Here is a 6,343-nt window from a genome sequence, read left to right on the forward strand (position 1 = left end):
AAAAAAAAAAAAAAAAAAAAAAAAAAAAGGGAATAGGAGCTATCCACCTTTCCATGTGGGTCAAACTAAAATTAGAAATGTCCCCTCACTGCAGATCAAATGTAAAGCTTCCAGTTAAGGAGCTAAATGAGGTCCTCAGCTGAACGAGGAACCCTGTACATTTCCTTGCACAGCCCTATTCTAAATCGCCTAAACTATGCTGATAGCTGCTTAGGTTCTTGAGTAGTTCTGCTCTTAAATGTAGGGAGGCCCTGAGAACTAATTTTTGCCCCAAAATAAAAATAGAAATAAATTATGAGATTATTCCCTCCTGTCACTTTGGTTAACCCAGTCCTTCACCTGCCCTGTGTCAGTGTTTCCTGAGGGCAACTGCGTTGCTCAAATCACTAACACAGAGGTTCCTTAACTTGGGGCCTTAGAAACCACTGTGGGCCTTGGGGTCCATGAACCCCATGAAATTATTTGTAGACTTGTGTTATATGTACATTTTTCTGGGGAGAAGGTTCAAGGGATTCATAAGATTGTCAAACTCCTTGAAGGTTCAGAACCCCTGCAGGGAAGGGGGAAGAAAACCCTCCCATTAGGAAGCATGCTTTTGCAGTTAAATGGCGGTCATTGAGGTGACAGGGACTTCAAGAGTAAAATGCACCTTGTGATGCATAAGAAGCATACACAAATCAATACATCAAGGGAGATTATACCAGTAGGACTGAATCAGGGCCTTCAAAGCTGGACTGAGTTGGTCCTGTTCTGGCACATATGGTCCACTGGAGACAATGTATGATTGTGTTTTCTTTGGCCTAAAATTATATTAAACATTTATTTTGAAATAGTTTTCTTCGTGTTTTAATTTTCTTCTGCTATGACGTCATGCAGCAGCCCCAGAAAAACAGCTGCTTGGAAAGGCAGCAACAGTGCCCTCTGGCTTTACAGTGCAGAGCTGAAGGCTCATTTTGACTGTAAGATGCAGTAGTGATTATCTCTGATATAAGACCCTCTTCTTTTTTTTTTTGAGATGGAGTTTCGCTCTTGTTGCCCAGGCTGGAGTGCAATGGCATGATCACCGCAACCTCTGCCTCCCAGGTTCAAGCGATTCTCCTGCCTCAGCCTCCCTAGTAGCTGGGATTACAGGCATGTGCCACCACGCCTGGCTAATTTTGTATTTTTAGTAGAGACGTGGTTTCCCCATGTTGGTCAGGCTGGTCTCCAACTCCGACCTCAAGTGATCCGCCCGCCTCAGCCTCCCAAAATGCTGGGATTACAGGCATGAGCCACCGCGCCCAGCTGAGACCCTCTTCTTAAAGAGGGATTCATCTATGAAAATCTTGTTTCCCCTACTATTAGAAAAATACTTACAAAATGAATCTTGGAAAGACTATAAATGCATTTATCATCAGAAAAAGTATGTTTTAGAAGACAAATTCAGTCCAGTCTTCAAATATACAGATATCTAAGCTGGGCCCAGTGGCTCATGCCTGTAATCCCAGCACTTTGGGAGGCTGAGGTGGGCAGATCACCTGAGGTCGGGAGTTAGAGACCAGCCTGACCAACATACAGAAACCCCGTCTCTACTAAAAATACAAAAATTAGCCGGGTGTGGTGGTGCATGCCTGTAATCCCAGCTACTTGGGAGGCTGAGGCAGGAGAATTGCTTGAACCCGGGAGGCGGAGGTTTTAGTGAGAGGAGACTGCGCCACAGCACTCCAGCCTAGGCAAGAAGAGCGAAACTCTGTCTCAAAAAAAAAAAAAAATATGTATATATATATATATAATTATAAGTAACTCTTATACATCAGTTTACCTTAAGCTATGCATGTCTGAATTTTGCTTTCAAAGGCACTAACATTTTACCTTTTTTATTTTGCATTTATATTCTTACAATGATGAGGCTTATTGAAAATTTCAATTTTGTATTAATACTTTCTATACTTTTTTTTTTTTTGAGATGGAGTCTCACTGTCGCCAGGCTGGAGTGCAGTAGCGTGATCTCGGCTCACTGCAACCTCTGCTTCCGGGTTCAAGTGATTCTCATGCCTCAACCTCCCAAGTAGCTGGGATTACAGGCGCACACCACCGCACCTGGCTAATTTTTGTATTTTTAGTGGAGACGGGGTCTCGCCATGGTTGCCAGGCTGGTCTCAAACTCCTGACCTCAAGTGATCTGCCTGTGTCAGCCTCCCAAAGTGTTGAGATTACAGGCATAAGCCACTGCACCCGGCCTTTTTTTTTTCTGAGATGGGTCTCTCTGTGTCACCTAGGCTGGAGTGCAGTGTCGTGATCTGGACTTACTGCAACCTCCATTTCCCAGGATAAAGCGATCCTCCCACCTCAGCCTCCCAAGTAGCTGGTACTTGCCACCATGCTTAGCTATTTTTTTTCCTGGGTTTTTTTTTTTTTTTTTTTTTTGGAGAGACAGGGTTTCACCCTGTTGCACAGGTTGGTCTCAAACTCCTGGGCTCAAGCAATCGCCCTCCTCAGTCTCGGCCTCCCAAAATCACAATTGTGAGCCACCAAGCCCAGCCTATTCCTACACTTTTTTTTTGGGGGGGGGGGGGGGGTGAAGTCTTGCTCTGTCGCCGAGGTTGGAGTGCAGTGGCACGATCTCGGCTCACTGCCAGCTCCGCCTCCCAGGTTCACGCCATTCTCCTGCCTCAGCCTCCCAAGTAGCTGGGACTACAGGCGCCCACCACCATGCCAGGCTAATTATTTTGTATTTTTAGTAGAGACCGGGTTTCACCGTGTTAGCCAGAATGGTCTCGATCTCCCGACCTCATGATCCACCTGCCTCGGGCTCCCAAAGTGCTGGGATTACAGGCGTGAGCCACCGCACCCAATCTCCTAGTTCTACACTTTCTATTGAAACATTTAACTAGCATATTGCTCTCCTGGCAGAGAGGAGAATTAGTTACCTATATTTTAATTAAAAAAAAAAAGTTAGGTCGGGCATGGTGGTTCATGCCTATAATCCCAGCACTTTGGGAGGCTGAGGTGGGTAGATCACCTGAGGTCGGGAGTTTGAGATCAGCCTGACCAATATGGAAAAACCCTATCTCTAACTAAAAATACAAAATACAAAATTAGCCGGGCATGGTGGTGCATGCCTGTAATCCCAGCTACTCGGGAGGCTGAGGCAGGAGAATCACTTGAACCAGGGATGCGGAGTTTGCAGTGAGCCCCAGCCTGGGCAACAAGAGTGAAACTCCACACACAAAAAAAGAAGCTGGGTGCAGTGGCTCACGTCTGTAAACCCAGCACTTTGGGAGGCCCAGGCAGGTGGATCACCTGAGGTCAGGAGTTCCAGACCAGCCTGGCCAACACGGTGAAATCCTGTCTCTACTAAAAATACAAAAATTGGCCGGGGGCGGTGGCTCACACCTGTAATCCCAGCACTTTGGGAGGCCAAGGCGGGCGGATCACGAGGTCAGGAGATCGAGACCATACTGGCTAACACGGTGAAACCCTGTCTCTACTGAAAATACAAAAATTTAGCTGGGCGTGGTGGGTGCCTGTAGTCCCAGCTACTTGGGAGGCTGAAGCAGGAGAATGGCATGAACCCGGAAGGTGGAGCTTGCAGTGAGCCGAGATCACGCCACTGCACTCCAGCCTGGGCGACAGAGCAAGATTCCGTCTCCAAAAAAAAAAAAATTAGCTGGGCATGGTGGTGGGTGCCTGTAATCCCAGCTACTCAGGAGTCTGAGGCAGGAGAATCACTTGAATCCGGGAGGCAAAGGTTGCTATGAGCCGACATCATGCCACATTGCACTCCAGTCTAGGCAGCAGAGTAAGATTCTGTCTCAAAAAAAAAAAAAGTTTTGTTTTTTTTTTTTTTGAGAATTGGGGTTTCAGCTGGGCCCAGTGACTCACACCTGTAACCCTAGCATTTTGGAAGGCCAAGGTGGGCAGAATGCTTGAGCTCAGTAGTTTGAGGCCAGCCTGGGTAACATGGTGAAACCCTGTCTCGAAAAAAAAAAAAAAGCTGTGGTCTCCCTTAGTTGCCCAAGTTGCCCAAGCTAGAGTGCAGTAGCACTATCATATCTCACTGCAGCCTCAAAATTCCTGGGCTTGAGTGATTCTCCTACCTCAGGTTCCTGAGTAGCTGGGACTAAAGGTGGGTACCAACACACCCAGCTGATTTATATTAAACGGGGCTTTGATGACAAATGATCCCCAAGCCCACTCTAGCCTTTCACTTAAGTCCTCTGTCAAGCCTTTTAACTGAGCTACTCAAAAGACCAGGCTTACAAATTAGCAATTTCAGTTTGTTCCCTTTTTCCTACTGGGGCCTAGGTATTCAATCAGGAAAAACTGCTTCCCAAACTGACACAGCTAGCTGGACAGCTTTTCTTAGAGCCCTCAGGAGACAGGGTCCTTTAGACTTCAGAGTTTTAGGAGAGAGAGCCAGGGAGTTCCAGATTGGTTTAGTTCTGAAAAATATACTAGGTATCTCTAAAGAGGGGAGGCATAATAAAGATTAGACAGGCCAGGCACAGTGGCTTCATGCCTGTAATCCTAACACTTTGGGAAGCCGAGGCAGGAGGGTCACTTGAGCTCAGGCACTCGAGACCAGGCTAGGCAACATAGTTACCAACACAGGCAACAAAGACCAGCCTCCTCTCTATTGAAAAGTAAATTTAGGCCAGGCATGGTGGCTCACACCTGTAACCCCAGCACTTTGGGAGGCTGAGGCAGATGGATCACTTGAGGTCAAAAGTTCAAAACCAGCCTGGCCAACATGGCAAAATCCTGTCTCTACTAAAAATACAAAAATTAGCCAGGCATGGTGGCGGGCACCTCTAATCCCAGCTACTCAGGAGGCTGAGGCAAGACAATTGCTTGAACCTAGGAGGTGGAGGTTGCAGTGAGCCGAGATTGCACCACCGTACTCCAGCCTGGGCAAAAGAGCAAGACTTTGCTTGGAGAAATGTAAATAAATATACTCTGCCCTAATGACTGCAAAAGTTAGAGAAACCAAAGAGGGACTCCACAGACTTAAACAACGAAAGCCACAACCTAATAGTCTACCTACTCAAAGGCTGGCTATATTTAGTCAAGCATTAGGTAATGCATCAGTTGTTCCCTTGATCACTTATACCCGTAACAGCTAGCAACAAATATTCACAACAGTGTGGTGGAAAAGTTGGTTATAGTTAAATAGTATTTGAAAATTAAGTACTTAAGTACATTTGAGTTTGTGGGGTTTCGAGGTTTGTTTTTTGGGGGAAAGTACTATTTTTCACATTTGCACAACATCACTGCGATAACAATTCTGCTTTATTCTTTCTCACACAAAGTGTTAATGATTGAGGCTAGAAATAAAAGTTATTTTTTAAAAAAAAAGAGAATGTTGCCAGGCTCAGTGGCTCACGGCTATAATCCCCGCACTTTGGGAGGCCGAGATGGGCAGATCACCTGAGGTCAGGAGTTGGAGACCAGCCTGGCCAACATGGTAAAACCCTGTTTCTACTAAAATTGCAAAAATTGGCCGGGCACAGTGGCTCACGCCTGTAATCCCAGCACTTTGGGAGGCCAAGGTGGGCAGATCACAAGGCCAAGATATCGAGACCATCCTGGCCAATACAGTGAAACTCCGTCTCTACTACAAATACATAAAAAATTAGCTAGGCATAGTGGCACCCACCTGTAGTCCCAGCTACTCGGGAGGCTGATGCAGGAGAATCGCTTGAACCCAGGAGGCGGAGGTTGCAGTGAGCCGAGACTGTGCCACTGCACTCCAGCCTGGTGACAGAGTGACTTTGTCTCAAAAAAAAAAACTACAAAAATTAGCCAGGTGTGGTGGTGAGCCGCTGCAATCCCAGCTACTTGGGAGGCTGAGGCAGGGAGAATTGCTTGAACCCGGGAGGCAGAGGTTGTGGCGAGCCAAGATCGTGCCAAAAAGAAAAAAAAAAGAATGTCAAATTCAGCCCTAAACACCATGGCAACTGCTGACCAAAGGATAATAATCATACTTTGCAACTGCAAAGTTTCAATCTTTGGCCAAATTTTTTGCCAAAAAAAATCAAGAACAGGATGTCAGGGCCTAAACAAAGGAGCATAAAAAATTAACTGGCCAGGCACCATAGCTCACACCTGCAATCCCAGCACACTGGGAGGCCGAGGTGGACAGATCACCTGAGGTCAGGAGTTCGAGAACAGCCTGGCCAACATGGTAAAACCCCATCTCTACTAAAAATACAAATACAGGCCGGGCACGGTAGCTCATTGACTGCAATCCCAGCACTTTGGGAGGCCGAGGCAGGAGGATCATCTGAGGTCGGGAGTTCAAGACCAGCCTGACCAACATGGAGAAACCCCATCTCTGCTAAAAATACAAAACTAGTCCGGC

The sequence above is a fragment of the Rhinopithecus bieti genome, unplaced genomic scaffold, assembly GCF_001698545.2.
Source record: "Rhinopithecus bieti isolate Rb0 unplaced genomic scaffold, ASM169854v2 scaffold_10088, whole genome shotgun sequence".
In the NCBI taxonomy this organism is placed as follows: Eukaryota; Metazoa; Chordata; class Mammalia; order Primates; family Cercopithecidae; genus Rhinopithecus; species Rhinopithecus bieti.